The sequence below is a fragment of the Arachis stenosperma genome, chromosome 5 (assembly GCF_014773155.1).
Source record: "Arachis stenosperma cultivar V10309 chromosome 5, arast.V10309.gnm1.PFL2, whole genome shotgun sequence".
NCBI lineage: Eukaryota > Viridiplantae > Streptophyta > Magnoliopsida > Fabales > Fabaceae > Arachis > Arachis stenosperma.
In genome coordinates this window covers 138,131,984-138,142,292 of record NC_080381.1, presented here as the reverse complement: position 1 = coordinate 138,142,292, position 10,309 = coordinate 138,131,984, and the positions used below count along the sequence as shown (strand labels likewise).

Genomic DNA, 10,309 nt, shown 5'->3' with positions numbered 1-10,309 from the left:
TGCACTCCCTAAATATTTTATAAAAACATGAATAGTATGTAGACAGAAGGTGAAATTAGTTCAATTGGTTAACATTATATTCTTCTAGCAACAATGACTTGTGTTCAACACTTCAACTTTCATATTTACCATTCATTCAACATATTTTTATTTTAAACTTAATATGTATGTTAGACTAATAATGGGCAATTGCTAGAATGGGCTTAATAACTTAACAAATTTATATTTAAAAAAGAAAACATTTCTATTCACCAAAACATTAATGATAACAAAAGATAAAAGTAAACCGAGATAACAGATAACTTGGGACTAAGCAACAAACTCAGCTGCTATACTTAATATATGGCACATCAATTGTCAAATAAGTAAAATAAAAACTACTTTTATTTTCCTTACACCAAACAGAAATCAAAGGTAGAGAAAAATCTACAAAGTTTGCTGATTCTATGTCTTGGAGTCAAAATCACAAACCGATTTTTGCTTGCTTCTTAAGTTAGCCAACACCCTTCCTGTGTATTAATGATCAATTGATCATAATGGAAGTGTTAGCCATGCCTCCTAAGAATTTTTCATGTTGCTCAAATCATAAATACAAGCCATTGCTTCAGAATCATACTGTTCAAGTTCAACAAATATATATCTTACTGAATATAAAATCAGAACATGGCATGCACAATGGAGATAGTTCTAGGGCTGGGATGACCTCAACTAAACATCATTGTAAATGATTATATACACATTAGAAAGTAGAGAGCAATTCCAACATTGTCACTGAATTTTATACCTAATATGTTACCTCACACGAGCACTTTAGACTAGAGTCATGCAAAAGACACATTCTAATATTACCATTCCATATTTTTTATAGGAAGAATGCAAACTACAATCAAAATTGTCGCCATTTTGTTCAAAAAGTGTCTGAACCTCAGGATTGTTATATATAGCTGGAAGATATGCCTCACCCGCACCATGTCTGTGCTCATCCCAAAGAGCAGTGAATTTGTGATGGAAAAGATTCCAGGTATCTTCAATTGTCTTAAGAATCCACTCCTTGTACGCCTGCATAATGTAAATATCAGTATATATCAGACAGGAAACAACACACTTTAGCCCCAGCAATCAACGGTCTTCACAATTATTACTAAATGCACAACTATAACAAATCCCAGCTTGTCATTGATGCTGCAGTCCTAAGCAATAACATTACCAGAGCCACAAGTCCAGCAAAATGAAGAGAAAAAATACAGCAAAAGAAAATGGTAGTTATAATTGGCATCCTACCAAGTCTTGTTTTATAACTACAGCTCATATTTCTGTAAACTATCTCTACGACTTCTTGGATTTCACATGCTATAAATTTGATAGCTCACCAATGTGCACATGCACACCAGGAAATTCTTCTCTTCATTAGTATAATAAGGCAAAGTCACTAGCACTACACAAACAAGACAAGGCAGGACAAAACAACAGAATAGTCCAAGGTATTTCAAAACTGTAAAAATGCACAGATTTGGCCTCCGAAAAGAACCAAAGAGAATCAAAAGTGTTTAAATCAGATTATGCAGAATAGGGGTGTGTGTGCCTGTGTGTTTTTCTGTTTCATTCCTTCTTCTTTTTTTTCCGATAAAAAACTTTGGACTATGCTAAGTGCAGAAGCCACAAAGAGCGACAAGAGTACACAACCAATATACATAAAGAAGGAAACCTACTTTTCGAACATTTGCTTGATCTGCATGTCCATCTTGAGAAAAGTAAGCCAGAATCAAATTTTCCAGGAATGCTCCAATATCAAAACCCATTGGTCCATAAAATGCAAATTCTGGATCAATAACTTGTGTTGACTCACGAGTAACCATAACAGAACCAGTGTGCAGATCTCCATGTATTAGAGCCTGGGCCCTCTCACAGAACCTACAAAAATGTACATTCTTATAAAGTATAAAAATCCTAACATCACAATTGCTACACATAATGCAGTAAAAGAAGTGTGCTGGTCATAATACTTGGATTTCAGCTCAGCAACTTCAAGCTTCAGCAGATTGTCTTCCCGAACAGCCTCAGCATCACGATCGAGATAAGGGGAAGTCCAACGATTATATTGAGAAACTTTATAAGGGTCAGAGAACACGACCTGCTTGGTCAGTCTGCATAACTCCACATTACCACAATATTCGGCAACTGCATGGAGCCAGCATGAATTCAGCTTAAGGCAACATCAATATGCAACAACGTTCCTCATACTCACAAGTAGAATATCAGTTTATCACTTATCACTCATTTTCAAATGGAGAATAAACTACATAGGTAAACTTCCACAAGCACAAATAACTGAATAAGCAAAGCACAAGCAACCAAACAAGGGAAGGGAAACATTTTTTCTAATGCAAAACTTAAATAAAATAACCAGTTTCAGCTCAATCAACTTTGAAGCAGAGTAATAGATTGATAAAGGTGATACTATCAATCAGTGAAGACAAATAAACAATCTTCTTAGTTCTCCAATTAACAAATATATCGAATTGTCCAAAAAATGAGTTTGAGGAGTGTGAATCAATCAACAACAATTGCTAAAGAAAAGAGTAACAACGGGAAAGCTCACACATACCGTCCTTTTTGTGCTCGGAAGTTGTACGGAAAAGGAGAGAAGTGAAAAAGAGTGTCTTGGCCATGAAATCAGCCATGTGCTCTGCAAGCAAAGGGTACTCAATTCCAGCTATCGACCCTTTTCTTAATATTATATGTGGCGGTTCCAAGTAACGCATGCCGATCAATAACATTGTACGGTCAAAGTGGTAAACTTCAGGAACATGCTCAGGGCTCAAGCGACCCTCTTCTTTCAGCCCCAAGTATTCAAAATATGCTCTCTCCTTCATCATCGGCCATGACTCCCCAATGCAGCGAATATAAGGCAAAGCCTTAAAATAAAAAAAATCGAACTTTGAATCGAAAGCTACCAAATAAACTAAATTTGCGAGTTCCCACGATTTTTGGATCAGTGGGGAGAAGTTTTTTTCTCCATCTATATATATATATATAAAAATGTTACCTGCTTGATGACAAAGAACCTATGGAATTGAGAACGATGAAGACGAAGCTAAGGTTGCCATCTCCAACTTCTTTGACGGACAAGGTGTCGAAGTCGTTGCCGATCTTAGAGGATAGGGCCGGCACTGATTTTATGTATTCATTGGGGGTGAACGAGAACGAGAAGGTTTCTGAATTAGATGTTGAAAAATTTTGGTTTTTTGTCTTTTTAATATGTTTAACACAGATGAAACAATTTTGATTTTTTATTTTTTTAATATGTTTTTGTTTTGTTATTTTAATTATTTAAAATTGTAAAATTAGAATTAATTGAATTTTAAAATTTGATTAATTTAAAAGGGTATTTTTGTCTAATCAAATAAAAGAAGGATATTTAAGTATTTTTATAAAATTAAATAAATAAATATTTTTTATTTTTATTTAGTTAAAAGGGTGTTTTAGTAAAAGTAGTGATATACTATATATTTTAAAAAAAAAATTAAATGCTGACGTAAAAAATAAATTTCACATGTCTTATTATTATTTGTCCATATCTTAAACGTATCGATACGTATTAATTTATCATCGTACCGTAGCAATCACCAAATTTTTGACATGAGCGTATGTTTTGCCAATGAATTGCTTTTCAAAAGAAACGAGACGATAAAAATGTATTGGTTATTAATATATATTACATGCTATATTATACCTTCAATAATGTATTTTATTATGTAACTAAATATATTAATTTTGCTTTAATTTCTTCCTTTAGAAGAAAAACAACTTTAACCAATTTGGGTTGTATCGATTCAGTAATTAGTTAAGTCATGTTTAAATAAATGTTAAAAATTTGAATTTTATATTATACATACAATAATTTATTAGAGAAAGACAATTTCTTAAATAATTTTTAAATTAGTAACGAATAAATCTAAATCTAAATATTTAATTAGTATAATATTTATAAAATGATAATTTAATTAGTATAATATTTTAATTATTTTATAAATTATATATAATATAAATATAATTAATCATTTTATATTATATAATTATCTGTTATTTTATATTTAAAAAAATTAAATTTTAACTCTTATGTCATTTTAAAAGATTATATTTTATTATAATTTTTTTAAGTGAATTTTACTCTACTCTTTTTAAAATAAAGGGTAAATTATCCCTTGTGATATATATAGTGATTATTCATAAATTATTCTTCTACCAAAGCTTCAAGATTTACGTTATCTTCTCTTTTCTTTTCAATTGACGCGATGTTTTTCTTGAAACTTGATAGCAGTGTCATTTTCATAATCCCCACCAAATGCACCTAGTCTTATCCAATATTAAAACCATAATTCCTCTCAAATTCAATCGCCATTTCCAATCAATTAGGTTAGGATTTTAAACTATTCATATGCTTTCAATCTCCAATTTCAATGAGCACATCTATTAATTTTTCAACTCTCTCCTTTCTAATATTTTTTTCCTAATATTTTTCTTAAAGTTCAGTCGGATCAACAATGATACTCCTCTTCAGATAACTAACCCTCATAGTTTTGTATAACTATATAACAAACACAAATCAAAATATTAGTTAGTCATAAAAACAATGAGTCATAATTACCATTTTAAGATTTTTATTATCTGAATAATGATTGAAAAATAATTTAAGAGCAATTAAAGAGAAAAAATAAAAAATAAAATACCTTGGTGTCTTCTTTCACGCACTAATTACCATCATTTTTAACTAATATATCACAAATTTCTATAAATTTTTTAGCGATCGTATTAGAGATAGCAATTAATTTTGACGATCTTATTCAAACTTTAGAACTCTGGTTGAAAGATAATTTATCAATAATCAATGTATATGCCACAAGGGGTAATTTACCATTTATTTTAGAGAGGACATGGTAGAGTTCACCTTATTTAAAGTTCCAGTAATGATTCTTTAGATGTTAATGAGTCAAAGGATGATTTTTAACAAATTTAAAAATTATTTATTATTCTGTTTTGAATTTATAAATTTGTAAAAATGTAGATTTTCTAAAATTTGAACTAAAACACAAAATTTGAATTTCTGTTCTTATTCGTTTTAATTTTTTTATATTTTATTTGAATCTAAATAGAAGATATTTTTTTATTGACATTTATGTTTTAAAATTAAACCCTAAACTCTATATTCTATACCTTAAACAAGAATAAATAAACAATTAACTTAAAAGTAAAAAATGTCAATAAACTGTATAAGTAATAAATCGAATCAAGCTGGTTTAATTTACTATATGTATATTATTACTCTATAATAGTAAATCAATTTGATTTTATTTACTACTCAACATGATGTATCCGATTCATTTAATTTAATTTACATGTAAATATCGTAAATTCAATCAAATTGATTCGATTTACATCATAGTGTTTGAAACAGAAGTGTAATAGAAATTGGTTTAGGCGCAATTTTAAACCTTAAACTACTTTTTCACGTAAATTATCCTAAAATTTTCATCCAAAATTTATTAAGAGCCTGGTTTCAATAACCAATGAATATTTTTCAATAAAATCAAGACTACGTCATATACAATTTCAATGAAAAGAGACAAAAGAAAAAAGGAAAAAAGGTGTACATCTTGCAAAACTTTTGTTCTTCAACCAAATGCACATTTCCGTGACATGATTCGCAATGGATCAAACTCTGGTAATCAAATTTTAATAATAATAATTGCACTAATAAGCATTTATACATAAGAAAAAATCTTGCAAAATTGTGAATTTGTTTATCACATGTGTGTGGTGTATGTGATGGTGTCAGCAAGATCAAGCAAGAAGAATTAATAAACAAGTCTTGCTTAGCTTGGTGTCCAACATTTCAAATCTAAAGAAAAATAAAAAATAAAAAATAAAAATCGAAGTGTATGTTTAGCTGGAATAAATGCATCACAGTTTACTACATTATAAGGCTGAACATCATAATTACTCAAAAATTTTCAAACTAGGGTTGGTGATGGTATGAATCAAACTGTCAATTTAATTGTTTCGATTCATTCTTTTTTTCTAATATAGGAGGAGTAGTTATTGTGTAATGGTACACAATTAATAAAGATCTGATGAAAAAATTCATCATCAATGCATGGCCCTAGTCTCTCTCATAATTCTCTATCTTCCCATTAATGCACTGGCATGATTTTATGTTGAACTTTAGTTAAGTATGGCTAAACCGATTGAGTCATCACAATTTTTTATTTTTAACAAATAGAGAATAATTACCCAAATGGAGCTCGCAAACAATTTCTTTAGATACTTGAACCCTTCCTATTCAAATGAATGTCATTTACTTTGTAAGATATACATAGTAATAATTAATTAGTTATTATTTTATTATTGTACCCAGAGCCCCTTAAATAAAGTGAGTTGGTTTTATTGGTAGGAAAACTTAGTAGAGATTTCGAGAATATATGGTCCCCTCAATTTTATTTTATTTTGTTTAAAAAAATAACTTCCATATGTATAAAAAAATAAACTAACAAAATATTTATAAGATTTTCAGTCCATTTATAATACGCACATAAATATTTTAGTGGATATCTTATTCTCTTGTATGCGTTGGGTATCATACATAAAATAAATGACCATTTGTATTCATGAGAGATGAAAACGCTGACATTTGTATCTATGAAAGCTCGAAACTAATCTTGTACCCATGATAGATGCTGTCCGTGTGACAAAAGTGCCCTGACTTGGATCTGAGCTTGGTTTGTGGGTTTCCGAACCTACGTGACACTCCCAACCTCCCCCCCCCAAATCTGAGCCAACCATTCATCTTCATCTTCATCTTCTTCACCATCACCATCACCATCACCATAACCTCCATCACCATCACCTCAGCACCGCCACAGCCACCTCCCTTCACCACAACCTCCGGTGACAAAAACACATGACATACACACTAACAGAAGAAATAAGAGAGCAAGGAGGAAGAGAGCAGAGAAACGAGAGATTCAGAGAGTGAGGAGAGAGCACGAGAAGAGATCCGAGAGAGGGGGGTATCGCGCCGTCACCAGCCACCGTCGCGAGCCAGAGACGCCGCAAGGGGGAAGAGGAGCCGTCGTGCTCCGCCACTGTCCAGCCACCATCGAGCTAGGGCCGCCATCGCGCCTCACTATGCGTCACTGTCGAGCTTCGAAAAGGGAGAGAAAGTGCGCGAAGATGAGAGAGAGAGGGAAAGCCGATCCTGTCACCACCGCCACACCCAGTCGCCGTCATCATCACGGGAGCTCGTTGCCGTCACTAGCGGGAGTCGCCGCCGCTGTCGCCGAAACCACTGTCTCCGTTTGTTGCTCAGCCTTGTCTCTATTTCTGATTCCTCTCTTGTGTGCTGAAATCGCTGCTGCTGTGGTGGTGGCCGTGGGGTTGTTTGTGTTTAAACGAAGCTAATACTACTACCGCTCCATTCCTCTGTTCTTTTCAAGTTTTAGTAAGTTATCCTTGTTCCAAAACCCTCATTGTTACCGTTCTATTTTCATGGTTGATTGAGAATTTTGAGACATTATTGCATTAGGGTTATGTCAATACCTTTGCAAGTTGTTCGATGGCATTGTTGTTGCGGGAAGCTGTTGGTGCGGCTAATGCCGCTACTGCTGCTGGTTCGATTTAAAGTCGTTGTCGCCGGAGGTTGTGGTGAAGGGAGGTGGCTGTGGCGGTGCTGAGGTGATGGTGATGGAGGTTATGGAGGTTATGGTGATGGTGATGGTGAAGAAGATGAAGATGAAGATGATGATAGTGAATGGTTGGCTCAGATTGGGGGAGGGGGGAGGTTGGGAGTGCCACGTAGGTTCGGAAACCCACGAACCAAGCTCAGATCCAAGCCAGGGCACTTTTGTCACACGGACAGCATCTATCATGAGTATAAGATTAGTTTCTAGCTTTCATGGATACAAATGTCAGCGTTTTCATCTCTTATGGGTACAAATGGTCATTTATTCATTATACATATTATTAGTAGATAGTATCTCATTGGTGCTGTCACCATCATCTATATTTATTGGCTCTCGAGTCTTTTGATTTGAAGCATTTTTAGAGATAAATGCTTATTTCATACTTAGACATAGTTGACAGTCTTGTTCACACGTATATATACGTACACAATTGAACATATTATTAAAAAAAAGGCGATCAATTTTTTGTTTGAAACAAAAAAAAATTCAATACACTAAAGTAAAGCAACAAAATAAACAGATACAATAAAAAAACGGGTCCATCTACTATAAAGATGCATTTTTGTACAGATTTACAGATTTTTGTGTGTTGATTTAAAAGCGTATCACTAAAAGTATTGTTTAAAAAGAAAGTGTTACCTTTAATCGATAACTTGGCTCTGATACCAATTTTTTAAGCCGACTTTTCTTTTAATTTCTTTTTCGAAATTTCTATTAACTCTTCATATTTTACTTTGAATAAGTTTATAATTTGTATAAATTCAATTGGTGGTGCTTTATTTAAAGGATTTTGATAAAAATAATTTGCAAATTCATAATCTAAAGTATTGACTATTTCTACTATTTCTCTTGTATTTGTTATATGATCATTTATTACTAGTCCTTGATGTATATTTATAATTTTGATTTATAGTTTTTCAATCTTGTTTTAGTTTATAATATTCTTTTTTACATGAATTATTGTATATAAAATCTTTTATCTGTTTGTCTTTTTCTTTAATATAATTTCTTAAATCCTCAATAACTTCTTTTATTTCTACATTTTCTCTTGTTTCTAAATATCTTTTTAATTTTTCAACTTCATTCTCCATTTTTTCTTTCAACAGCTTTAATTCTTTTAAGTCATAATATGGTTTTCCAGGCATTTATAAATTTTTTAAGTTTAATTCCAACTTGTTTATATTTATTCTTATTTCTATCCTTTTTATTATAAGATCATTAATTTCAATCTGAAGATTATTTAATTCCCTTTTATACTCCTTTATTTTACTTTTTAATTTTCTCGTCCTTTTTTTTTATTTTATTTTCTGGTTTTTCAATCTTTTTATGCTTCATTATTTATTTTAAAATTTCTGCAAACTCTATCATTGATTCATCACTATTTTCTAAGGATTCTATTAATTTTTCTAACTCTTCAACTTCTCTTTTCAACTTGTCATAGATTATTTTTAGAGCTTCAAATGCTCTTTGATTTATTTCAGAGAACTGTAAATAATTCAAACGATTTTCTCTTTCAAAGAGCTCTTGTTTCTTGTCTTGATAAGTTACATATATTTCTTCTTTATTTATTGTCATAATTTAGTGTTTAGGGTTTCATTTAATTTTTCGACCTTTTTTGTTAGTTCTTTTATTTCAGAATTTTCTTCTTTAATTTTTAACTTAGATAAACTTAAAGGGCTATTAATTTTAGATTCTCTTATTTGAAAATTCGATGAAACTAATTTTTCTGATGGTTCTTTTAATAATAGAACTGGGTTTTCAATAGCTTTATATTTTGGTATTTTTGTTTTTACAATTTTCTGAAATAATTCATCAACATAAATTCTTTCTCTGTTTTTAAATATTATACTATGATGGCTATTTGCTAAAGCATAATTTATTGCATATGTAATTGAAAATGGTTAATCATCTTGTTCCATTAGATTATTTCTGTGAAATTTATAAGCCAAACTTATAGATCTTCCAAGATTTTCAGTTGATAAAGGTATAGCGTATCCAAGATGGGCATTGAATTTAACATTTACGTTTGCCAAGTTTCCATGAACAATTCCAATTATTTGATCTATTGGGTCATCAGTAATTCTTTTGTCACAGATTGCTAAGCTTATTGGTAAATTAATTCCTTTCATATATGTAGATTTGATTAAGACTTGTATAGTACTAATATGAATCCATCCAATTTTAGATCTTTTTTGTTGATCTTTAATTTTTTCAATCTGTTTACTTAATTCTTCATCATTTATCAAAGCTATTTCAAGTTCTCCATTAGCAGATTTTATTTTTACAAGGCTTCAAGTTGAATTTTTCCATAGTATATTATATTTTTTCTATTAAAAACTTCTTTTAAAATACTATGTTTATTAAAATTTTCATTTGATTTGAAATTTAGTTATGTTTTTAGAACAGCCTGTTTTTCATTATCTAATAAAGCAGTTAATCTATAATAATCAGATTCTTCCGTTAATTCTAAACTTTCTAAATAATTCATAACTAAGAGATTAGGACAAAGACGTACCTTTCTGGAGAAAAACTTTCTTTATTTAGTATATTTTACATAAGGTGTTTTTATC

The 10,309-nt window shown here is 31.0% G+C and overlaps 1 pseudogene; it reads right to left on the bottom strand.

The window, feature by feature from the left end:
* Positions 1-561: 561 nt before the first annotated feature.
* Positions 562-7,174, bottom strand: LOC130981510 (methylthioribose kinase-like; annotated as a pseudogene).
* Positions 7,175-10,309: the final 3,135 nt, after the last annotated feature.